Source organism: Pseudophryne corroboree, chromosome 3, assembly GCF_028390025.1.
Source record: "Pseudophryne corroboree isolate aPseCor3 chromosome 3, aPseCor3.hap2, whole genome shotgun sequence".
Classification (NCBI taxonomy): Eukaryota; Metazoa; Chordata; class Amphibia; order Anura; family Myobatrachidae; genus Pseudophryne; species Pseudophryne corroboree.
The window spans coordinates 381354746-381381433 of NC_086446.1; the positions used below are offsets into that span (position 1 = coordinate 381354746).

Sequence of the window (26688 nt, forward strand, 5' to 3'; positions counted from 1 at the left end):
AGCACATGGCAGCGTGTAAATACTATCAGCAGTGAGAATAATTATTTTAAGAAAGTATGGATTGCATTTTTATGCTTTTAATCTATGTGATTGAATAAAATGTTTATATAGTAACAATTGATATCTAGCGCTTTCTTGTGATATTGCATGTCTCACAATTACCTTGCAATACATACACACCCACGAAATTCAGGACACTCACATTATCACCACCCCTACGCCCAACTTCTCTGAAAACATATCCAGACAAATTCTGTCCGACTCAGAATAGAACGGACATACACAAAAAAAGCGTAAATTTGCATCTGCGCATGCACTATATGGATAAAATTGCCATTTATACCAGTGTACAGAGATCTGTCCGACTCAGAATCAGGACCAGAGGCTCATACAGGCTTATGAAAACAGCAACAATATGATTAACCAATCAATCATTAATTTTATCGGCTAACGCTCCTGTATTGGTACTGCATACACCCCTATACATACAATCATCGGCGTTCACCCAGCAGGCAGACCCATCAGAAGTCCCAATCACAGAGATTGTATCTTTTGATTACTCATCCTTTTTAAAACTAACAAACTGCTACATTGTTCCATGTTACTGATCCATGTTATCCAGAAAGCCCTAGTGTATTTTCTTCACTGATGAATGCCAGGTTCTGTTGCTTCCCTGTATACAAATGACTGTACCTCAGAGGCGCAATCAGTAAGGATCATCAAATTCGCCGATGACACCACCGTCATCGGCCTAATCAAGGATGGGGACGAATCGGCCTATAGACGGGAAGTAGACCGGCTGGCCCAGTGGTGCATCCACAACAACCTTGAGCTCAACCCCCTCAAAACTGTCGATAGTGGACTTCAGGAAAAAGTCATCTAGTGCACCTCCGCTAACGATTGCTGACAGTGTGGTATCGCTAGTGGACTCCTTCAAGTTTCTAGGGACCACAATCTCCAGGGACCTTAAATGGGGGTCCAACGCTGACGCCACTGTTGGGAAAGCGCAGCAGAGGTTGTTCTTCCTCAGGCAACTAAGGAAGTTCAACATCCCACAGAAGCTTCTGCTCCTCTTCTACTCCGCGATTGTGGAGTCGGTACTGTGCTCCTCGATACTCGTATGGTACAGCTCCGCCAGCGCGAGGGACAGATGCAGGCTCCAAAAGGTGGTCAGAACCGCAGAGAAGATCATCGGGGCCGACCTTCCCTCAGTCCAGGACCTGTACTTGTCCAGAGCTAAAAAGAGGGCAATGAAGATAGTAAAAGACCAGCTACACCCCGGCCACAGCATGTTTAACTTGCTTCCTTCAGGCAGGCGTTACAGGGCTGTCCCCGCCAGATCCACCAGAAGCCTCAAAAGTTTCTTTCCCCAAGCGGTCCGCCTGCTGAACTCCTGAACATTGACTGACTAGACGTACATGTAACTAACTTGTGTCCCTACGGTATACCTATCTGTGTAACTTTACTTGCCCCCCACACCCACCCACCCACACACACACACACACACACACACACACACCTGCTTACCTGTTACCTACTTGGCTGTTGTATAGCAAACCGAAGACAAATTCCTAGTATACGCAAGTATACCTGGCCAATAAAGCTGATTCTGATTCTGATTCAGAATTATTTTCATATACACTTATTTTTCATTAATCCAGCTCATGGTAAAGTAACATAATGTTTCTACTGGTGACTCCATATATTTACTTGAATCACTACTAAACACAGTGGGGGGAATTCAAATGTTTGAAAAGTCGGTTGGGTGTCTGTTTTTTTCTTTCTATGTTGTTCTGTATCCCTTACGGACTCAAGTCAGGTTTTCGTGAGCAGTGTCCCTTTCCCTCCTTCCCCTCACAGTGTTTCAATGTGATATAGACACATTTTTCTGCCAGGCCTAAGTAGTGATGGGATTAGTCATTAGGACAGCAGGATATCCTTGTGAGTGAGTCACTCAGAATGCCTGGGCCTCTGACTGACGGTGACCTATCATTTTATAACTGTTTTCAGGCTTGTTCATGAAAATTAATGCAATTTTTTTTCTACAGTTTAGCTTAGTGCCCTTTAAGGGAGGAATTCAATTAGCAGCAGAACTTTATGCAGATTTTTAGCTCTCAGGTTAAGAGGTGGAAGCTATTCAGTTACTGGCTGCTGTAAACCCTGCGTTAAGTGCCCCAAGCTGTGCAATTTCCACTCGCAGTAAGCCTGAAGGGTGCACTTAACTCACATTTCGATAGCTAAAATACATTCACTCACAAAATCATATAATATAGTATATACATAAGAATTGAAGAAAGCCCTTATCGGCAGTCTTCATTCAGAAATTATGGTGACCAGTTCAAATAAAACAAGCAGTGTCCCCTGCCTCACTCCCCACAATCATAATACAAATCTTGCTTGCCCCTCTGACCTCCATGCACACACCACATGCAAACATATAAATAAAACAGAAAAACAAAAGTTAAAATATCGAAAAACAGTTGAATGAACAAAATTCTTTTCAAAGAATAAATAAGAATTTACTTACCGATAATTCTATTTCTCGTAGTCCGTAGTGGATGCTGGGAACTCCGTAAGGACCATGGGGAATAGCGACTCCGCAGGAGACTGGGCACATCTAAAGAAAGCTTTAGGACTATCTGGTGTGCACTGGCTCCTCCCCCTATGACCCTCCTCCAAGCCTCAGTTAGGATACTGTGCCCGGACAAGCGTACACAATAAGGAAGGATTTTGAATCCCGGGTAAGACTCATACCAGCCACACCAATCACACCGTACAACTTGTGTTATGAAACCCAGTTAACAGCATGATAACAGAGGAGCCTCTGAATAGATGGCTCACAACAAGAACCCGATTAGTTAACAATAACTATGTACAAGTATTGCAGACAATCCGCACTTGGGATGGGCGCCCAGCATCCACTACGGACTACGAGAAATAGAATTATCGGTAAGTAAATTCTTATTTTCTCTGACGTCCTAGTGGATGCTGGGAACTCCGTAAGGACCATGGGGATTATACCAAAGCTCCCAAACGGGCGGGAGAGTGCGGATGACTCTGCAGCACCGAATGAGAGAACTCCAGGTCCTCCTCAGCCAGGGTATCAATTCATAGAATTTTGCAAACGTGTTTGCCCCTGACCAAGTAGCTGCTCGGCAAAGTTGTAAAGCCGAGACCCCTCGGGCAGCCGCCCAAGATGAGCCCACCGTCCTTGTGGAATGGGCTTTTATTGATTTAGGCTGCGGTAATCCTACCGCAGAATGCGCCAGCTGAATAGTGCTACAAAACCAGCGCGCAATAGACTGCCTAGAAGCAGGAGCACCCAGCTTGTTGGGTGCCATCAGGATAAACAGCGAGTCAGTTTTCCTGACTCCAGCCGTCCTGGAAAAATAAAATTTACAGGGCTCTGACTACGTCCAGCAACTTGGAATCCTCCACGTCCCCAGTAGCCGCAGGCACCACAATAGGTTGGTTCAAGTGAAAACCTGAGACCACCTTCGGGAGAAACTGAGGACGAGTCCTCAACTCTGCCCTATCCATACAGAAAATCAGATAAGGCCTTTTACATGACAAAGCCGCCAATTCTGACACACGCCTGGCCAAGGCCAAGGCCAACAGCATGACCACTTTCCACGCGAGATACTTTAGCTCCATGGTTTTAAGTGGCTCAACCAATGTGACATTAGGAAATCCAACACCACGTTGAGATCCAAAAAGTGCCACAGGAGGCACAAAAGGAGGCTGAATATGTAGTACTCCTTTAACCAAAGTCTGAACTTCAGGCAGTGAAGCCAGTTTTTTCTGGAAGAAAATCGACAGAGCCGAAATCTGGACCTTGATGGACCCCAATTTGAGGCCCAAACGTCACCCCTGCTTGCAGGAAGTGCAGGAATCGACATAGTTGAAATTCCTCCGTCGGGGCCTTCATGGCCTCCCACCAAGCAACAAATTTTCGCCAAACGCGGCGATAATGTCTTGCGGTGACATCCTTCCTGGCTATGATCAGGGTAGGAATGACTTCCTTCGGAATACCCTTTTCCTTTAGGATCCGGTGTTCTACCGCCATGCCGTCAAATGCAGCCGCGGTAAGTCTTGGAACAGACAGGGTCCCTGCTGCAGCAGGTCTTGTCTGAGCGGCAGAGGCCAAGGGTCCTCTGCCAGTATCTCTTGAAGTTCCGGGTACCAAGCTCTTCATGGCCAATCCGGAACCCTGAGTATGGTTTTCACTCCTCGCCTTCTTATTATTCTCAGTACCTTGGGTATGAGAGGTAGAGGAGGAGACACATAAACCGACTGGTACACCCACGGTGTCACTAGAGCGTCCCCAGTCCTGTATTCCGAATCTGCGGCCTACTAGTAGATGAGCCCTCTGCAGCCACCACAGCAGCGACACCCTGTTTCTTGCTGACAGGGTTATCCGCTGTTGTATCTGTACATGGGACCCGGACCATTAGTCCCACAGGTCCCACTGGAACGTCCTTGCGTGGAGTCTTCCGAATGGAATTATGCTTCGTACGAAGCTACCATTTTTCCCAGGACTCGTGTGCATTGATGTACCGACACCTGTCCTGGTTTTAGGATGTCTCTGACTAGAGATGACAACTCCTCGGCTTTTTCCACTGGAAGAAACACTCTTTTCTGGTCTGCGTTCAGAAACATTCCCAGGAACAGAAGACGTGTCGTCGGGACCAGCTGTGACTTTGGAATATTGAGAATCCAGTCGTGCTGTTGTAGCACTTCCCGAGAGAGTGCTACCCCCACTACCAACTGTTCTTTGGACCTCGCCTTTATCAGGAGATCGTCCAAGTACGGGATAATAAAAACTTCCTTCTTGTGAAGGAGTATCATCACTTCGGCCATTACCTAGGTAAAGACCTTCGGTGCCGTGGACAACTCCAACGGCCGCGTCTGGAACTGATAGTGACAGTCCTGTACCACATATCTGAGGTACTCCTGGTGAGGGGGGGGGGGGGAATGGGGACATGCAGGTACGCATCCTTGATGTCCAGGGAGACCCTGTAATCCCCCTCGTCCAGGCTCGTAATAAGCGCCCTGAGCGATTCCATCTTGGACTTGAATCTTTTGATATAAAAGTTCAAGTATTTTAATTTCAAGATGGGTCTCACCGAACCGTTGCGGTACCACAACCACTGTGGAATAGTAACCCCTTCCTTGCTGAAGGAGGGGCACCTTGACAATCACTTGTTGTGATTATAGTGTTGAATATCCACCAACACCGTCTCCCTGGCAGAGGGAGGTGCCGGTAAGGCAGATTTTAGGAAACGGCGGGGGGAAGAACGTCTCGAACTCCAGCCTGTACCCCTGAGATACTACTTGAAGGACCCAGGGATCTATGTGAGAGAGCCCACTGTCCGCTGAAATATCTGAGACGGGCCCCCACCGTACCCGGGTCCGCCTGAGCAGCCCCAGCACCATGCTGTGGACCTACCGGACGCAGGGAGGACTTCTGCTCTTGGTAACTAGCTGTGTGTTGCAGCTTTTTTCCTCTACCTTTGCCTCTCGGCAGAAAGGATGAGCCTCTAGCCCACTTGTTTTTCTGGGGCCGAAAGGACTGTACTTGATGATACGGTGCTTTCTTTTGTTGTGGGGTAGCCTGTGGCAAAAAAATTAATTTCCCAGCAGTAGCTGTGGAAACGAGGTCTGAAAAACTATCCCCAAACAGTTTTACCCCCTTATAGGGCAACTTCCATGTGCCGATTCGAGTCGGCATCGCCTGACCATTGCCAAGTCCATAACCCCCGTCTGGCGGCAATGGACCTAGCGCTTATTTTTGATGCCAGCCGGCAAATATCCCTCTGTGCATCACGCATGTATAAGACCACGTCTTTTATATGCTCTATTTTCAGCAAAATATTGTCCCTATCCATAGTTATTTTCCGACAGGGAATCTGACCACGCAGCGGGAGCACTGCCCATCCATGCCGAAGCAACGGCTGGTCGCAATATAATGCCCTAGTGTGTGACCATATCTTATAGGGTAACCTCCTGCTTTCTATCAGCAGGTTCCTTCAGGGCGGCCGTACCCGAAGACGGTAGTGCCACCTTTTCTGATAAACGTGTAAGCGCTGTATCTACCCTATGGGGTGTTTCCCCGCGTGACCTATCCTCTGGCGGGAAAGGGTACGCTGCCAATAACCGTTGTAGAAATTATCAATTTCTTACCGGGGGAAGACCACTCTTCCTCACACACCTCATTTAGTTTCTCAGATGCAGGAAAAACTACTAATAGTTTTCTCTCATCAAACACAATACCCTTTTATGTGGTACCTGGGGTATAATCATAAATGTGTAATACATTTTTCATTGTCTCAATCCTGTAACGGGTGGACCTATTTGGAGGGTACACCAGTCTCATCGATGTCGACACTGGAGTCAGTATCCGTGTCGACATCTGTGTCTGTTATCTGAGGTAGCGGGCGATTTTAGAGCCCCCCATGACATTTGAGACGCTGGAACAGGCACAAGCTGAGTAGCCGGCTGTTCCGTGTCGTCGGCCTTTTATGTAAGGAGTTGACACTTTCACGTTGATCCTTCCATAAGTTCAACCACACCGGTGTCGACCCCGCAGGGGGTGACAACATATTTACAGGCATTCGCTCCGCCTCCACCTCATTATCCTCCACATACCTGTCGACACAGCCGTACCGACACACAGCACACACACAGGGAATGCTCTGATAGAGGACAGGACCCCACAAAGCCCTTTGGGGAGACAGAGGGAGAGTATGCCAGCACACACCAGGGCGCTATATATCACAGGGATAGCACCTATAAAAAAGTGTTTTCCCTTATAGCTGCCTATATGTTGTATACTGCGCCTAAATTGTGCCCCCCCCCCTCTCTTTTTAACCCTTTCTGTAGTGTATTAACTGCAGGGGAGAGCCAGGGAGCTTCCCTCCAACGGAGCTGTGAGGGAAAAATGGCGCCAGTGTGCTGAGGAGATAGGCTCCGCCCCTTTTTCGCAGACTTTTCTCCCGCATTTTTATGGAATCTGGCAGGGGTTAATATACATCCATATAGCCCTGGGGGTTATATGTGATGTATTTTTGCCAGCCAAGGTGTTTATATTGCTGCTCAGGGCGCCCCCCCCCAGCGCCCTGCACCCTCAGTGACCAGAGTGTGTGGTGTGCATGAGGAGCAATGGCGCACAGCTGCAGTGCTGTGCGCTACCTTGGTGAAGACTGATGTCTTCTGCCGCCGATTTTCCGGACCTCTTCTTGCTTCTGGCTCTGTAAGGGGGCCGGCGGCGCGGCTCTGGGACCGGACTCCGAGGCTGGGCCTGTGTTCGGTCCCTCTGGAGCTAATGGTGTCCAGTAGCCTAAGAAGCCCAAGCTGGCTGCAAGCAGGCAGGTTCGCTTCTTCTCCCCTTAGTCCCTCGATGCAGTGAGCCTGTTGCCAGCAGGTCTCACTGAAAATAAAAAACCTAAAACTAACTTTTTCTAAGAAGCTCAGGAGAGCTCCTAGATTGCACCCTGCTCGGTCGGGCACAAAAATCTAACTGAGGCTTGGAGGAGGGTCATAGGAGGAGGAGCCAGTGCACACCAGATAGTCCTAAAGCTTTCTTTAGATGTGCCCAGTCTCCTGCGGAGCCGCTATTCCCCATGGTCCTTACGGAGTTCCCAGCATCCACTAGGACGTCAGAGAAAAGATTTTCTGTTGCAGTAGTACAAGTACTACCATGATTCTTGTTAAATGGGCATCAGCCTTTATGAGACCAGAGCACCGGCCTGGGAGCTGAGACAGACCAAACAGTTGTACGAGCGGGTGGTATTCAGTTTTCCGGCTGTTGGGATCACGGCGCACAGTATATCGGCACGGGTATCCCAACACCCGGCATACCGATAACTTTTCTCCCTCTTGGGGGTCCATGACCCCCCTGGAGGGAGAATAAATAGCTTGGCACATGTAGCGCGCCACCGTGCCCACAGCGTGGCGAGCGCAGCGAGGGGCTCAGCTGTAATTCTAACCGAAAAACCTGCCTTATCCCCTACATCAATAGATGATGCAAGCGGTGCTAGTGTTACTGATCAGCTGCAGCCGCCTTCCCCTTCCTCAGGCCCTGGTGGCTCCATGGTCCTCCTCCATTTCCACCCCAACCCTCCTGGTACTCACACACGCTGTGTCTGTTGGACAGCATTCATTCCCTCCTCAGGGCCCAGTGGCTTTCTTTTCTGGCACAGCGTATGTGATGTCATGCTGTCACCGCTGCTGAAGTAAAGAGGAGCCTTGAAGAGGAGGAGGCTCTGTACATCTTATAGACAAGATGAGAGAGGGCTGGAGGGACAAGAGAGGTGGGGAAGCTGCTGGAGGGATACAGGGAATAGAGCTGTTGGAGAGACACAGACAGTGAGATGCAGGTGTGACAGAGGCAGAGATGTGTATAAGGGGCACTACTGTGGGCATTATGTGTCAGGGGTACTACTATTGTGGGAATTGTGTGTAAAGGGCACTACTACTGTGGTCATTCAGTATATAAGCGGCACTACTACTGTGGGCATTTTGTCTATAAGCTGCACTTCTATGGGCATTATGTGTATAAGTGGCACTACTGTGGTCATTATGTGCAAGGGGCACTACAACTGTGGGCATTACGCGTAAGGAGCGCTTCTACTGTGGGAATTGTGTATAAGGGGCACTACTGTGGGTACTGTATATAAGGAGCACTACTGGCATAACATGCATAGAGGGTACCGTGAATAAAGGGCACTACTGAGTAATGTAAGCTGAATAAGGGGCATTACTATGTGGTGTAATATGAATCAGGGGCACTACATGCAGTGTAATGTGAATAAGATTGTGCTACTGTGTTGTGCAATTTGAATTTGAGGTTTTATTGTGTGACCATGCTGCTTCTTTGTGAGATCAATGTCCCTTTATAAAGTATAGGAAATAGGGCAATAATTTACAGTTGGCAGGGGAGTGTTGAAAACACTAGCACTGGCCCTGGCTCCGCTTACTGTGAGGGGTGGGGTTTGGTGGCGGGGAATATGCGTTTCACCACCTCTCCAGGACCATTTTGATCCCTGGTTTTAACCATGCTCCAGCTACAAAAATGTTTTTTGTATAAATGCCTAACTGTTTATTAGGTTATTATCATCAGTAGTAGGTTTTGTTGTAAACGTGTATTGTTAGACGTAAATGCATTGAATTGGTCGCAATGTTGAATCCCAAAATTTATTTTGAAATAAACACATTGCCTTTTAACTCAAACAAACATGGGGGAGGTGTATGAAGCAGTGAAAAGAGTGGAGAAGAGTGAGCCGGTGGAGAAGTTCATTCTATAAAAATATAAGTAGCAGCTGATTGGCTGTCATTATTGTGGTTATCTTTAATTTTATGGTGCTGCTCTGAGCATTCTGATATGATTTGCTATGTGTATAAACACTGATTGAAGAGATTGAAGAGATGAAGAATGATAACCAAAAGCTGCCTAGACCCTAGATAAAAAGTCCCAAGCATCCAAATTTTGAAACAGTCTTAGGCACCTTCTAATATTTTCTGCTCCTTTCAATATTTTCTCCTCTTTCCTTTAGAATCCTACCGAAACTCTTGTCTGAGCACCTGAATGATTGGTCGTCACTAGGGGTGCTCAGACTTGGGAGGGGTAAAAGCCTTTGCTCCTAATCTCCCAGTCCACTCATTCTGGATTTACTCTCTGCTGAGGCATGTTATCCCTCTCTTCTTACTCCTTTTTTCCCCCCTCCCCCTCTGACTTCTGTTTTATTCTCGACAACTTTCTGTTTACCTTCATACCCTTTCCTTCCCGTGGTGTTTTATTTAAAAAGCCGTGAGGAGCTTGGCTGCTGAAAATAAATTTGCTCTATTCATATACTAGGTTACTGCAGTAAAATCACAGATTTCAGTTGCAGTCTCCCAGACAGCACTTCTCCATACACTAGTATGGAGAAAGCAGGCAGTCTCTGTGCATAGGGGAACGGAAAGGGCAGCTTTCTGTTTCTCTTCTTTTGATAGCTACGCTATTTCAGGTTGGCATGGTAAGGCTTGTCTTCAGGGCAGAGCAGTGAAGTGTCCTATCTTCCTTCTTCCTCTTCATACTACCTTTCGTACTTAAACAGAAACAGTATGAACAAAATAAAAAAGTGAGTGACTTTACAGTATAGAACATTGCAGGACATGGACATGGTTTATAAACATTGATGCATCAGCAGTCATAGTACTCAAATAAGCAGCAGGGTGGCAGGACCCAAGGGTTAGGTGCTGTTTTAGGCAGTGGGGAGAAGATGATGGTATAGGTGAGGGAAGGAAAATCACATGAGGGAAGAGGGCCCTGCTTGTGAGAGCTTACAGTCTAAAGTAAAGGAGCAGACAGAGGTGACGCAGAGGCAGAAACAGTGAGCAAGGAGCATTGAGCAGTGGGTTAGGATGAGAGCTGGAAGGTTGTGATAAAGAAGTGGGTCCTACAAGCCTGTTTGAAGTTATATAGAGAGTTATATAGAGAGTCTGAGAGGAAGAAAGTTCCAGAGGTATGGAGTAGCACGGTCAAAATCCCCCACCCCCATCCCCACGGCTCACTTGATTACTTTGCTCCATCTCTGTCCCATCTATCTCAGATATTTTGGAGACCTCCGTAATTGTTGAATTTTAGTCTCTGCAGTGGGTGGATGGTTTGTTGTGGGGCTGATTTTCGTAGGTCATTGCTGGAAAGGTAAGGATTCCTGAATCCCTACTTAAAACTTGTTGTGGGGCTGATTTTCATAGGTCATTGCTGGAAAGGTAAGGATTCCTGAATCCCTACTTAAAACTAGTATACAGTATATTGCATTTTTATAATGCGATAGTATATCATAGTCTACATGCCCATTTAGTTATTCTTTATAAATAGAGCCTTTGTGGTTTTGCTTTCTCTTGATAGCGAATGTTATTTTAGTTTACACGTTATTTGTGATATAAGATATAGCTACAGTATAACTTTATTTGTAATGCTATTTGAGTTCTTTATATGTCTGTGAAGCAGTGGATGTTTACATTTTGTCCTTGTCTTTGTTGTTATTATATTTCTATTGAATGACTGTTGTAAACTGTTATTATTTTTAATAAAAAACAGTTTTTAATAGGTTATCTTTAGTTTTACATTAAAAAAGTTTCTATACCTGAACATTACAAAATGATTACATTTCTAATGCAGAGTGATTGCGTAGATTTTAGAAATAGTGGCCCTCATTCCGAGTCGTTCGCTCGGTAATTTTCTTCGCATCGCAGTGAAATTCCGCTTAGTACGCATGCGCAATATTCGCACTGCGACTGCGCCAAGTAATTTTACAATGAAGATAGTATTTTTACTCACGGCTTTTTCTTCGCTCTGGCGAACGTAGTGTGATTGACAGGAAATGGGTGTTACTGGGCGGAAACACGGCGTTTTAGGGGCGTGTGGATAAAAACGCTACCGTTTCCGGAAAAAACGCAGGAGTGGCCGGAGAAACGGGGGAGTGTCTGGGCGAACGCTGGGTGTGTTTATGACGTCAAACCAGGAACGACAAGCACTGAACTGAACGCAGATGCCGAGTAAGTCTGAAGCTACTCTGAAACTGCTAAGTAGTTTGCAATCGCAATATTGCGAATACATCGGTCGCAATTTTAAGAAGCTAAGATACACTCCCAGTAGGCGTAGGCTTAGCGTGAGCAACTCTGCTAAATTCGCCTTGCGAGCGATCAACTCGGAATGAGGGCCAGTATCAGGCTAAAGGTTCTGCAGGTCCTCTTTAATTATGTAATGTTTCAGATGTTTTGAAACACAAGTGTTTGTTTTATTTAATAACACACACAGGCCCAGATTTAGCATGCGTTGCAGAGTGATAAATAGCATGGTGATAAAGTGGCAGCCAGTCAGCTCCTAACTGTCATTTTTCAAACACTGCCTGCAACATGGCAGTTAGGAGCTGATTGGCTGGTACTTTATCACCGTGCTATTTATCACTCTCCAAGGCTTGATAAATCTGGGCCTTAGTTCAGTGACAAAAACACATTTAAAAAGTGTAACATGACATTACTACTGTGCAGGTAAAAAATGTGAAAATGTCTAGATAAAGAAGCATAATTATGAATTATATGATTGAGTAATTCTGTTGGCACAGTGTTTGCAGGAAATGGTGTGTTATGTCTTCTACAAATAAGAAGTAGCATGTGAAGGGTTGAATACCAGAGCAATTATTTAATGTAGGTTCCTGTAATAGGATTCTGTAAAAGAAAAAAAAACAGGGCCCTGCGGGGGAGGGGGGGAGGGGTTCCAGCACATCTCCAACCTTTAGTCTCAATATGTGTGTTATTTTTTTCAATAAAGGAAAACAAATATAGTCTGCATGGTGTGAATCCAAGAACACACACTAATGTTCCTAATCTTCTCGGGGTCTTGGATGGCAGATTGCACTGGTGGCTTTTAAACCTTCCAGTTAGTGCTGGTGCTAATGCATTTGTAGTATGTTTGTATATTCTGACAACGGCAAGAAATATATCAAGTCATCAGTGCTGACAAGAGGGGGAAGGTACTAATTACCTGGGCCACCCCCCACACACTTCTGTATACCTTGTTTCTGCACGCATGTCTTTCCTCTGTGGCGCTATCTTCCCAGTGATATCTTCAGCAAGATGGTGCCGTACAGTGCAGGCAAAGACCCTGGCACTATGGCAGAGACTTTGCTCTCTAGTGCACATATGCCATCTTTCAAAATATCACTGGGAAGATGGTGCTGGTGTCAGGTAAGACACCCTTCCCCCGGAAAGTGGGGGCCGCACATACAATTTTAGATGTATGCATGTTGTTGTTTTTGTGAGGGGGGAGGGGATTGGGCACCTGTTCTCGGCAATTGTCGGGTCAAAGTAACCTTGGGTGGGGGCCTCTCTGTGTGTGGGGGCCCCAGGGCAAACACCCCTGCCTACCGCCTCCCCCCCACCCAGTCCCCTTTATCTGGCCCTGACTGTACATTTATATGACTGCATCTAGGCAATCTGGCATGCACTTTCCTCATACAGTATATGACAGCCACAGCAATACGGTGTTGTCATGGATAAAACAAAGTCTTCCCTGATATTACAGGTATCAAGTTAAAAAGATGGTTTTATCACTTATGGCAATTATTTGGTATGCATTGTAATCACTCTACAGCCGTGTTCTTTGGTTGCATACTTCAGTCTAAAAAGGTTTCACTATGTTAACACTATGTACACAAGGAAACAGGTGCAACTGTGTATGACATGACAACAGTTTGTTGATATGTTTTCTTTACAGGCCCAATGACTTTAACATTCACACATTTAGTTTTTTGATCAACTAAAATAATACTGCTAATTCACAAATTTCTAGCCACAATTTTGCAGTGACATTCAGCAAGAATATTGGTAGTAAAGAAAATAAAAAAAGAAACAATTGGTGTCAGCTAGTGCGGTTGACCATCATCATCTGCAGCGACCTAGTGACTGTCGACCTATAGTGGTCGACCTAAACATTGTCGACCTAGACACTGTCGATCTAATGATCTAGACCCATAATAAAGACAAGGTCCAACTTATGCCATACAAAAGCAAATTTGTTAGATTTTAGGAAGGATGACTTTGCGGAGACAGAGAGATGTGTTTGAAAATGCACCATGGAAAGGAAACCAGTGTGAAATCAAAATAGATGTCCTTTAGGAAATACAAGCAAACTCAAAATATTGAGGCCAAATAGGTGTAAGAAGGTAATCAGATGAGCAAAGACATGAGTAGAAGAAAAAAATGGCCTAGTCAGTGTGTAAAAGGGGCAAAGGCAAAAGTTTAAGTACTAAAGTGAAATGAGAAAATCAAATGGAATAAAAAGGTTTAAGACAGAGAGTGTGAGCCTGATCAAGGGAGACAAGGCAATAGTAAATCATCTAAATAATTATTTTTGCTCAGTATTCACTACAGAAGGAGAGGGGAATATGGTTCACAGACAAGTTGCAGGGACATTCATAAAAAATGAAGTAGATAAAAGTATATTTACAGAGGAGAAGGTCCGAACAGAACTCTCAAACCTGAAGGTGGAGAAATCAGTGGGGCAAGATGGTACACATCCAAGCAGGGGCAAACGCAGGATTTGGGATGGGGGGTTTCCGCATGTGTGCAATATAAATAAATAAATTATATATATATATATATATATATATATATATATATAAAACTACCACTTACAGTATGTGTATTACCAAAATGGGGACACACACTAGGACTGCAGACAGTTGTCGTGCCCATCCCCCCCCCCCCCCCACACACACACACACACTGGGACTGCAGAGTACCCAGCAATTAACACCCTCCATAGACAGACAGCACCCCCTTCCCCACCTCAGACAGACAGCACCCCCCTTACCTCCACAAACCGCACCCCCCTCCCCAGATAGAAAGACAGACAGCACCCCTCCTCCCCTCCACAGACAGATAGCACCCTCCCTCCCCACCACAGACAGCACCCACCTTACCTCCACAAACAGCACCACCCCTCCCCTCCCCATACAGACAGCACCCCACCTCCTCTCCACAGACAGCACACCCTTATCTCCACAAACAGCACCCCCCCCCCTCCCCAGACAGACAGCACCCAACCTCCCCACCACAGACAGACAGCACTCCCCTTACCTCCACAAACAGCAACCCCCTCCCCAGACAGACAGCACCCCCCCCTCCCCTCCACAGACAGAGAGCACCCCCCTCCTCTCCATAGACAGAGAGCACCCCACTCCCCTCCCCTCCCCTCCATAGACAGAGAGCACCCCGCCTCACCTCTAGCCGGCGCGGACAGTGAGGCCAGGCAGCAGGCTGAACTGAAGCGGCGCGGTCACGCTCCCGGCAGCAGCCCTAGCAAATTGGAGGCTAGGAGCTGCTGCTGCTGTAACGCCGCCGAGCACCACGGACCTTACTTGGCAGTGCAGTTACCTGCGCCCCAGCTAATGAAAAATAATAATAATTTATATATACACCATGGATCAGTGGACGGGGGATGGTTTCCAGAGACTCGGAACCCCCCCTCCCCCTGCGTGCGCTAGTGCCAAGTATAGTCCAGGTAACACCATTAACTGAATTATTCAGCCAGTCTCGACTATAGGAGTGATTCCAGAGGACTGGAAAACAGCTAATGTAATCCCACTGCACAAAAGTGGAAGTAAGGAAGAGGCAAGTTACTACCAACCAGTGAGCCTTACATCAGTAGTAAGGAAAATAATGGCAACACTATTAAAATAAAAAGTTGTGGAATATCTCAAATCTAGCACTTTACAGGATCCCAAATATCATGCATTTACTTGGGTGAGATCATGCCAAACAAATCTTATTGACTTTTTTGATTGAATGACTAAAGCAATAGATCAAGGTGGGGCTATAAATGCAGCTTATCTAGACTTTAGCAAGGTGTTTGACATGGTCCCACATCACAGACTGCTAAATAAACTGGTAAGATAGGGGATTGGATTCGAATGGATAAGATCTTGTTTGCAGGATAGGAAATAGAGGGTTGTAGTAAATTGAGTACATTCACAGGAGGGAAATTATACCAGTAGCATGGCACAGTGCTTTTTAATATCTTTGTTGGTGACATTGCAAAATGCAAATGGTATTGAAGGAAAAGTATGCCAATTGAAATTGACACAAGGATATGCAACAGCATAGACACATCAGGAGGAATGGGCAAGAATGTGGCAACTACAGTATAATGTAAAAAAATACAAAATCATGCACTTAGGTCTCAAAAACCCAAACACTAAATATAGTATAAAGGGAATTATAATGGAAAATAAGAATTTACTTACCGATAATTCTATTTCTCGGAGTCCGTAGTGGATGCTGGGGTTCCTGAAAGGACCATGGGGAATAGCGGCTCCGCAGGAGACAGGGCACAAAAAGTAAAGCTTTCCGATCAGGTGGTGTGCACTGGCTCCTCCCCCTATGACCCTCCTCCAAGCCTCAGTTAGGTACTGTGCCCGGACGAGCGTACACAATAAGGGAGGAATTTTGAATCCCGGGTAAGACTCATACCAGCCACACCAATCACACCGTACAACTTGTGATCTAAACCCAGTTAACAGTATGATAACAGAGGAGCCTCTGAAAGATGGCTCCCTACAACAATAACCCGAATTAGTTAACAATAACTATGTACAATTATTGCAGATAATCCGCACTTGGGATGGGCGCCCAGCATCCACTACGGACTCCGAGAAATAGAATTATCGGTAAGTAAATTCTTATTTTCTCTATCGTCCTAGTGGATGCTGGGGTTCCTGAAAGGACCATAGGGGTTATACCAAAGCTCCCAAACGGGCGGGAGAGTGCGGATGACTCTGCAGCACCGAATGAGAGAACTCCAGGTCCTCCTTAGCCAGAGTATCAAATTTGTAAAATTTTACAAACGTGTTCTCCCCTGACCACGTAGCTGCTCGGCAAAGTTGTAATGCCGAGACCCCTCGGGCAGCCGCCCAAGATGAGCCCACCTTCCTTGTGGAGTGGGCCTTTACAGATTTAGGCTGTGGCAGGCCTGCCACAGAATGTGCAAGTTGGATTGTGCTACAGATCCAACGAGCAATCGTCTGCTTAGACGCAGGAGCACCCATCTTGTTGGGTGCATACAATATAAACAACGAGTCAGATTTTCTGACTCCAGCTGTCCTTGCAATATATATTTTCAATGCTCTGACAACGTCCAGTAACTTGGAGTCCTCCAAGTCACTTGTAGCCGCAGGCACTACAATAGGCTGGTTCAGATGAAATGCTGACACCACCTTAGGGAGAAAATGCGGACGAGTCCGCAGTTCCGCCCTGTCCGAATGGAAAATCAGATATGGGCTTTTGTAAGATAAAGCTGCCAGTTCTGACACTCTCCTGGCCGAAGCCAGGGCTAGTAGCATGGTCACTTTCCATGTGAGATATTTCAAATCCACATTTTTTAGTGGTTCAAACCAATGAGATTTTAGAAAATCCAAAACCACATTGAGATCCCACGGTGCCACTGGAGGCACCACAGGAGGCTGTATATGCAGCACTCCCTTAACAAAAGTCTGGACTTCAGGGACTGAAGCCAATTCTTTCTGGAAGAAAATCGACAGGGCCGAAATTTGAACCTTAATAGATCCCAATTTGAGACCCATAGACAATCCTGATTGCAGGAAATGTAGGAATCGACCCAGATGAAATTCCTCCGTCGGAGCACTCCGATCCTCGCACCACGCAACATATTTTCGCCAAATGCGGTGATAATATTGCACGGTTACTTCCTTCCTTGCTTTAATCAAAGTAGGAATGACTTCTTCCGGCATGCCTTTTTCCTTTAGGATCCGGCGTTCAACCGCCATGCCGTCAAACGCAGCCGCGGTAAGTCTTGAAACAGACAGGGACCCTGCTGAAGCAAGTCCCTCCTTAGAGGTAGAGGCCACGGATCTTCCGTGATCATCTCTTGAAGTTCCGGGTACCAAGTCCTTCTTGGCCAATCCGGAACCACTAGTATCGTTCTTACGCCTCTTTGCCGTATAATTCTCAATACTTTTGGTATGAGAGGCAGAGGAGGAAACACATACACCGACTGGTACACCCAAGGCGTTACCAGCGCGTCCACAGCTATTGCCTGCGGATCTCTTGACCTGGTGCAATACCTGTCCAGTTTTTTGTTGAGGCGAGACGCCATCATGTCCACCATTGGTCTTTCCCAACGGGTTACCAGCATGTGGAAGACTTCTGGATGAAGTCCCCACTCTCCCGGGTGAAGGTCGTGTCTGCTGAGGAAGTCTGCTTCCCAGTTGTCCACTCCCGGGATGAACACTGCTGACAGTGCTATCACATGATTCTCTGCCCAGCGAAGAATCCTTGCAGCTTCTGCCATTGCACTCCTGCTTCTTGTGCCGCCCTGTCTGTTCACATGGGCGACTGCCGTGATGTTGTCCGACTGGATCAACACCGGTTTTCCCTGAAGCAGAGGTTCTGCCTGGCTTAGAGCATTGTAGATTGCTCTTAGTTCCAGAATGTTTATGTGAAGAGACGTTTCCAGGCTCGTCCACACTCCCTGGAAGTTTCTTCCTTGTGTGACTGCTCCCCAGCCTCTCAGGCTGGCGTCCGTGGTCACCAGGATCCAATCCTGTATGCCGAATCTGCGGCCCTCCAATAGATGAGCACTCTGCAACCACCACAGAAGAGATACCCTTGTCCTTGGAGACAGGGTTATCCGCTGGTGCATCTGAAGATGCGACCCTGACCATTTGTCCAACAGATCCCTCTGGAAAATTCTTGCGTGGAATCTGCCGAATGGAATTGCTTCGTAAGAAGCCACCATTTTTCCCAGGACTCTTGTGCATTGATGTACAGACACCTTTCCTGGTTTTAGGAGGTTCCTGACAAGCTCGGATAACTCCTTGGCTTTTTCCTCCGGGAGAAAAACCTTTTTCTGAACCGTGTCCAGAATCATCCCTAGGAACAGCAGACGAGTTGTTGGCATTAACTGGGATTTTGGAATATTCAGAATCCACCCGTGCTGTTTTAGCACTTCTTGAGACAGTGCTAATCCCATCTCTAGCTGTTCTCTGGACCTTGCCCTTATCAGGAGATCGTCCAAGTATGGGATAATTAATACGCCTTTTCTTCGAAGAAGAATCATCATCTCGGCCATTACCTTTGTAAAGACCCGAGGTGCCGTGGACAATCCGAACGGCAGCGTCTGAAACTGATAGTGACAGTTTTGTACGACGAACCTGAGGTACCCCTGGTGTGAGGGGTAAATTGGAACGTGGAGGTACGCATCCTTGATGTCCAAGGATACCATAAAGTCCCCTTCTTCCAGGTTCGCTATCACTGCTCTGAGTGACTCCATCTTGAACTTGAACTTCTTTATGTACAGGTTCAATGACTTCAGATTTAGAATAGGTCTTACCGAGCCATCCGGCTTCGGTACCACAAATAGAGTGGAATAATACCCCTTTCCTTGTTGTAGAAGAGGTACCTTGACTATCACCTGCTGAGAGTACAGCTTGTGAATGGCTTCCAAGACCGTCTCCCTTTCGGAGGGGGACGTTGGTAAAGCAGACTTCAGGAAACGGCGAGGTGGATCTGTCTCTAGTTCCAACCTGTATCCCTGAGATATTATCTGCAGGATCCAGGGATCTACCTGCGAGTGAGCCCACTGCGCGCTGAAATTCTTGAGACGACCGCCCACCGCCCCCGAGTCCGCTTGAGAAGCCCCAGCGTCATGCTGAGGCTTTTGTAGAAGCGGGGGAGGGCTTCTGTTCCTGGGAAGGAGCTGCCTGTTGCTGTCTCTTCCCCCTTCCTCTGCCTCGTGGCAGATATGAATATCCCTTTGCTCTCTTGTTTTTAAAGGAACGAAAGGGCTGCGGTTGAAAAGTCGGTGTCTTTTTCTGTTGGGGAGTAACTTGAGGTAAAAAGGTGGATTTCCCGGCTGTAGCCGTGGCCACCAAATCTGATAGACCGACTCCAAATAACTCCTCCCCTTTATACGGCAAAACTTCCATATGCCGTTTTGAGTCCGCATCGCCTGACCACTGTCGCGTCCATAAACTTCTTCTGGCCGAAATGGACATAGCACTTACCCGTGATGCCAGTGTGCAGATATCCCTCTGTGCATCACGCATATAAAGAAATGCATCCTTTATTTGCTCTAAAGACAGTAAAACATTGTCCCTATCCAGGGTATCAATATTTTCAATCAGGGACTCTGACCAAGCTACTCCAGCACTGCACATCCAGGCTGTCGCTATAGCTGGTCGTAGTATAACACCTGTATGTGTGTATATACTTTTTTGGATATTTTCCATCCTCCTATCTACTGGATCTTTAAGTGCGGCCGTCTCAGGAGAGGGTAACGCCACTTGTTTAGATAAGCGTGTGAGCGCCTTGTCCACCCTAGGAGGTGTTTCCCAGCGCACCCTAACCTCTGGCGGGAAAGGGTATAAAGCCAATAACTTCTTTGAAATTAGCATCTTTTTATCGGGGGCAACCCACGCTTCATCACACACCTCATTTAGTTCTTCTGATTCAGGAAAAACTATAGGTAGTTTTTTCACACCCCACATAATACCCTGTTTAGTGGTACCTGTAGTATCAGCTAAATGTAACGCCTCCTTCATTGCCAAAATCATATAACGTGTGGCCCTACTGGAAAATACGGTTGATTCGTCACCGTCGCCACTGGAATCAGTGCCTGTGTCTGGGTCTGTGTCGACCGACTGAGGCAAAGGGCGTTTTACAGCCCCTGACGGTGTTTGAGGCGCCTGGACAGGCACTAATTGATTGTCCGGCCGTCTCATGTCGTCAAACGACTGCTTTAGCGTGTTGACACTATCCCGTAATTCCATAAATAAAGGCATCCATTCTGGTGTCGACCCCCTAGGAGGTGACATCCCCATATTTGGCAATTGCTCCGCCTCCACACCAATATCGTCCTCATACATGTCGACACACACGTACCGACACACAGCAGACACACAGGGAATGCTCTTAACGAAGACAGGACCCGACTAGCCCTTTGGGGAGACAGAGGGAGAGTCTGCCAGCACACACCAAAGCGCTATATATATGACAGGGATAGCCTTATAATAAGTGCTCCCTGTATAGCTGCTTTTATAATATAATTTTTGCCACTATTTTGCCCCCCCTCTCTTGTTTTACCCTGTTTCTGTAGTGCAGTGCAGGGGAGAGACCTGGGAGCCGTCCTGACCAGCGGAGCTGTGTAAGGAAAATGGCGCTGTGTGCTGAGGAGATAGGCCCCGCCCCTTTTACGGCGGGCTCGTCTCCCGCTCTTTAGTGGATTCTGGCAGGGGTTAAATATCTCCATATAGCCCCCGGAGGCTATATGTGAGGTATTTTTTAGCCAAATAGGTTTTCATTTGCCTCCAAGGGCGCTCCCCTCCCAGCGCCCTGCACCCTCAGTGACTGCCGTGTGAAGTGTGCTGAGAGGAAAATGGCGCACAGCTGCAGTGCTGTGCGCTACCTTTAGAAGACTGAGGAGTCTTCTGCCGCCGATTCTGGACCTCTTCTTGTTTCAGCATCTGCAAGGGGGCCGGCGGCGAGGCTCCGGTGACCATCCAGGCTGTACCTGTGATCGTCCCTCTGGAGCTGATGTCCAGTAGCCAAGAAGCCAATCCATCCTGCACGCAGGTGAGTTCACTTCTTCTCCCCTAAGTCCCTCGTTGCAGTGATCCTGTTGCCAGCAGGACTCACTGTAAAATAAAAAACCTAAGCTAAACTTTTCTAAGCAGCTCTTTAGGAGAGCCACCTAGATTGCACCCTTCTCGGCCGGGCACAAAAATCTAACTGAGGCTTGGAGGAGGGTCATAGGGGGAGGAGCCAGTGCACACCACCTGATCGGAAAGCTTTACTTTTTGTGCCCTGTCTCCTGCGGAGCCGCTATTCCCCATGGTCCTTTCAGGAACCCCAGCATCCACTAGGACGATAGAGAAAGGAATTTAGGAGTCACCATTACAGATGACTTGAATGCAGGTAGCAATGTGACAGAGCAATGAGAAAACCAAGTCAGATTTTTGACTGCAGAGGGAGCAGAATCAGTAGCAGGAAAAAATAAGTAATAATGACACTGTATAGGTCAGTGGTATGGCCTCATATAGAATGGTTATGGATCAAAGGGTCAACAATGTCTAGATCGACACCAAATGGTCAACATGCACAAAGTCAACATGGTTAAAAGGATGACATGTTCACACAGAAATGGGCGTCACATGAAAAGTTCAACATGAGTTTTTGATGGGTTTTTTTGAGTCAAAATTTCACTTCTGGCATGTGGACCCCCGATTAGTGCATTCCCTTTGCTCACCATGCTTTAGGCAAGGCACATCGCTTTACTCCGCACAGGTTACCGACATTTTGACAATGTTGACAACATGCATGTCAACCATTTGGTGTCGACATTTCAACTGTTGACCTATCATCTGGATACCATCTACAATACTATGTTCAGTTCTGGGAGCCATATCTCCAGAAGGATATAAATACTGTACATTAGAGTCTGTACAAACAAGGGCAACTAAAATGATGCATGGCCTACATCACAAAACTTACCAGGAAAGACTAAAAGATCTTAACATGTATAGTTTGAAGTAGAGAAGGAAAAGGGGGGACATGATAGAAACTTTCAAATCTATCAAGGGTTTTAGCAAGGTAGAGGAGGAAGACATTCTTCAAAAGAAGGGAAGTAGATTATCCTCCCATCTGAGGTTGTAGAGGCTTAGGGGCCCATTTATCAAATAGTATTTTCGGCTATGTCCCTGAAAACACCTGTTTTCGGGGGCTAGTCTCAAATACTATGTATCCCTGCATCTCCGATACCTGCTGTGATCCCTCCATTGCCGCTCAAAGCCGCATCCCCCATAGGTTTCTATGGGGGATGTGATTCTGCCCGATGTAGCAATTCCTGTTTGCGGTAGCCCGTTGTAGCCTATGAGCTACACTTCGCTGCATGTAGTTCCGGCAGGGTTTCCCAGGAACCCTCCACTGGAAATGGCCCCTGTGCACAGCGGTGAGCTGACAGCGCATGCGCAGGTCTGGATGCGCACTCTGCACATTGCGGCAGCAGCCACTGTGCCTGCCTGTTCCGGGTGATACATTCACCTGAAGTGATCGCATTCTGCAGTGTGATCCTGGGTGCTTATATCGCACCCACATTGCAAATGCGATCATTGATAAATGGGCCCCTAAGATAGTAGAGTGATTTAAACATGCTTGGGATAGGCACAGGAATGTACTTGCAAAGACAATAGGTTTGAAGTTACCAAACGGATAAAAGAAAAAGGGGCAGACTAGATGGGCCAAGAGGTTCTCATCTTCCATCAAATTCTATGTTTCTATGGATAGATTTAAATACCTTGAATTCTCTTGACAACATTTAAATGGAGAATTTAAATGTGGGCGTTACATTTCACAGGCGGTAAGTCTATAGAAGTCAGACCCCTAATATTTTACTTGTAATAGTGTGGGCACTCGCATATAAATATAAATGACAAATGCAATATACATACAGACATATTTGATACAATGACACACGTCTCCTGACCACCGGTCATGCAATACACACCCATTTAAACCATATAGGGGGTCATTCCGACCCGTTCGCACGCAGCGGTTCTTCACTGCGGTGCGAACGGGTTGGAAATGCGCATGCGCGGCGGACGCATTGCGCACGCATGTCGTTGCCTGGCGATGATTGTCGCCGGGCAACGACGCCGCCAGCGACAAATGTGTTCGCAGCAGCAATCGCAAGAAGATGGACAGGCGGGAGGCGTTCCGGGGAGGATACTCACCGTTTTCCTGGCGTGGTGAGTCCAACGCAGGCGTGTCCAGGCATTTGGTGGGCGGATGTCAGACATCAGGAATGGGACCTTCATCGCTGGAGCTGTCGCACAGGGTAAGTAACTCATACCCTGGTCTTGTTAGTTCCGGTATGAATGGTCGACCATGTTATGGTCGACAGTCATTAGGTCGACCACTATTGGTCGACATTGACATGGTCGACGTGGACGCGTGTTCGACACATGAAAATGGTCGACACATGAAAAGGTCGACATGAGTTTTTGTAACTTTTTTTGGTGTCTTTTTTTGCGTCAAGTGACTGGGAACCCCAATTAGCATTCGCTCACTATGCTTCGGGCATGGTGCCTTCGCTCCGCTACCGCTTCGCTCGGCACAGATTACCGTTCCAATCGTAGTCCACGTGGATCGTAAAGTATAAAAAAGTTCCCCAAAAGAAAAAAAAGTTAAAAAACTCATGTCGACCTATTCATGTGTCGACCATTTTCATGTGTCGACCATGTGTCCATGTCGACCATGTCAATGTCGACCAATAGTGGTCGACCTAATGACTGTCGACCATAACATGGTAGACCATCTGAACGGATACCGGTCTTGTTTTGCAGGAAACTTTTTTAGCATAGCAGGGCTGTTCGCAGCCCTGCTATGCTAAAATACACTCCCCCATAGGCGGATGTTAGTTGATCGCACGAGCAGCAAAATGTTGCTAAGTGCGATTAACTCGGAATGACCCCCATAGTCTTTTTTTTTCAAATAGTGGAGTAGTTGTAGTACCTATAATTAGACTATAAGCATAATTACTGCTGCCCTGTACCAACTGCAAACATAAAGATATGTTGTAATATCTGTAACGCAGTTAATTTAGTATTTGGAAACTTTAATAAAATGACTTAGAAAAAAAATATATATGTCATTCACACCTATGGAAGAAGTAAGCTACAGGCACTGTCTACTTTGCACACCTTTATCCAGTGCAGCGTCTAATGGGCCCTACAGACTCGGCGATGTGCTGCCGAGCTGCTCAACCGCCGATACGGCTGACAGGCGACCCGGCGGCGGGGGGGCAGTGACGGGGGGAGTGAAGTTTCTTCACTCCCCCCGTCACCCGGCTCCATAGACGTGCAGGCAAATATGGACGATCTCGTCCATATTGGCCTGCATGCACAGCCGACAGAGCACCAGCGATGAACGAGCGCGGGGCCGTGCATTATTCATTGCTGGTGCCTCCACACTGCACAATATGAACGTTATCACGTTCATTAATGAACGAGATCGCTCATATCGTGCAGTGATGTCGGCCAGTGTGTAGGGCCCATTATACAGATGTGTGTCCTCATACATCTTTGCCTGTAATGCAGTCACATCCCATCATAGCGCGGCGTTCACACGCACCTGCTACAGTATGCACAAAAAGCTGTGCAGTCGCAGGCAGCGGGAGTAAGACGCTCCCACTGCCCTACCTAAGCAATGGGAATCATCCGCATTATATGGGCATGGGTAATGGGCAGGTATGTTCCCGCTACTCGTAGTTACATGTGGTTTACATGGCACTCGCGGATTTGTAGCATTGCCGCCATGCCATGCAGTCCTTTTCAACAAAGATGTGTGAAGACAAATCTGTACATCACAATTCTTCACCTGATTCAGAGATGTAGGCAATGTCAATGTTGTATGCGGTGGAAATTATTTGTCACTGTGCATGCTCCAAAGCTGTACTGCGCAGCGATTGATTAGCGATGGCGCATGCACAGAGGCGTTATTTGCAAAATGAGACAGGTAGTGACTTTGAGGGAGGTAAAGGGGTGGCTAGAAAAACGCAAGTGTGTTGGGATAATTTTCTGGGCGTGCCCAAAGTCAGCTAATCCGAATTCGCTCGCAGCCGGAGAGACCTCAGCGTCTTACTAGAGCTGCTATGTCTCAGACAGCCTAGAGTTACTGTGAAGTTCAATGGGCCACCATTTCCGATGAGTCCGATTTTGAATGTAAGCGGTGAATGTGAGATACAGGCAGTGGGCATCTCTATGCACAAGACGGCGTCTGAGTCATTAGCATATTTTCGCAATTGCACAGCGAGTGAAAACGCATTTGCAAATGCATTTGTGTAACATTTCTGAATCAGACCCAAAGTCCTTTATATGTTCAAAAGAATCCTGATACAACTGGTATGAATGAGCCTTAGATTAGGAATATAAATGAGAGCATGCTCATGCGTTTTAGGTTTTTGCACGTGCATGTGTGCACTGTAACCTGCACTTCAGTAATACACTTATACTGCACAAAGCCTTTATATAGAATGTAAGCTTGCAAGCGGGGCCCTCTTACCTCTGTGTCTGTTTGTTATTCCTCTCATATTATTACCGTATTGTTCCAGAATTGCAAATCACTATAAAATATGCCGGTGCTATATAAGTAAACACTTATACTGTTAATAATAAGCAGTGTTCCCATACCATATTCTTATCACCAGTTTCCAGACATACAGTTACACCGCTCTCTAATTCACAGTGACCCTCAATTCTTACTAACCTCTGTTTTTCTTTCTTTGCCTCTTCTTTCCTTGACTTTCACACTCGTTTCTTTCTCAGTCAGTTCACAACCTGTACGCTCCCACTCTCCTCCCTCCCTCCCTCCAGCCTACACTCTCCTCCCTCCCAGATCTGCTTAATCTTTGGTCCCAAAGTTTAATGTTTTTTTTTTCTTCTTCCTCAACCAAATCTACAGCTACACAGAAGTTCTCCCTCCTCCTCCTCCTCCTCCTCCTCCTCACATGTGATGATCTCATTCCCTCCCGCCCCTACACTGACTGGACTCCTTTGTAAGCCTTCTGATTGGTTCTCAGCCTCATGGAATTTCCCGGCAAAGGCTAAAGCTTACCAGAAGACAGCAGCCAGTTAGGCTTGCAGAGTGTGATATGTGACACCTGCATGGATTATCAAGTTTTGTGAAGAATGTAACAATAAATATCAGATGTGTACACTTTAAAACAATAACTATACACTAGTACACCTTTTACAAACTCTTGCACTGCCCTCTGCACCAAGTTACTGTTCACTGTACAGTGAAACTGAGACACATCTATGCAGTGCTCACTCATTTTTTCCACTGTGTTCTGTGAAAGTATATTAACCATTTGGGCTCTTTCATAGAAAACATTTTCTTAATGTTTAAGGATCCTTTAAGAAGAGACCAGCAAGGAACCGCTCACTGGAAAGTGAACAGTTAATTTGCTTTGGCAGGTTGTCAGAATCCGTAGGCGTACAGTTACAGACATGCCCATAAACAGGACTTCCACCTAACAGCTGTCTGTTAGAGACAGAGAAGGAGAGAGACTATACACAAGGAGGTGGGTAGACAGGACTAAGGGATGGGTCCCAGGGAGTGACAGCA

At 46.7% G+C, this 26688-nt stretch overlaps 1 protein-coding gene across 1 annotated transcript in view; it reads right to left on the reverse strand.

Moving 5' to 3' along the window:
- The window catches only part of MAP3K14 (mitogen-activated protein kinase kinase kinase 14), a 64912-nt gene extending 38978 nt beyond the window's left edge, over positions 1-25934 (reverse strand). The window contains exon 1 of the mRNA XM_063959993.1: positions 25828-25934. The gene's annotated coding sequence lies outside the window, so the exon portion shown is untranslated. The remainder of the gene's footprint in view (positions 1-25827) is intronic.
- Between the last annotated feature and the right edge of the window lie 754 nt (positions 25935-26688).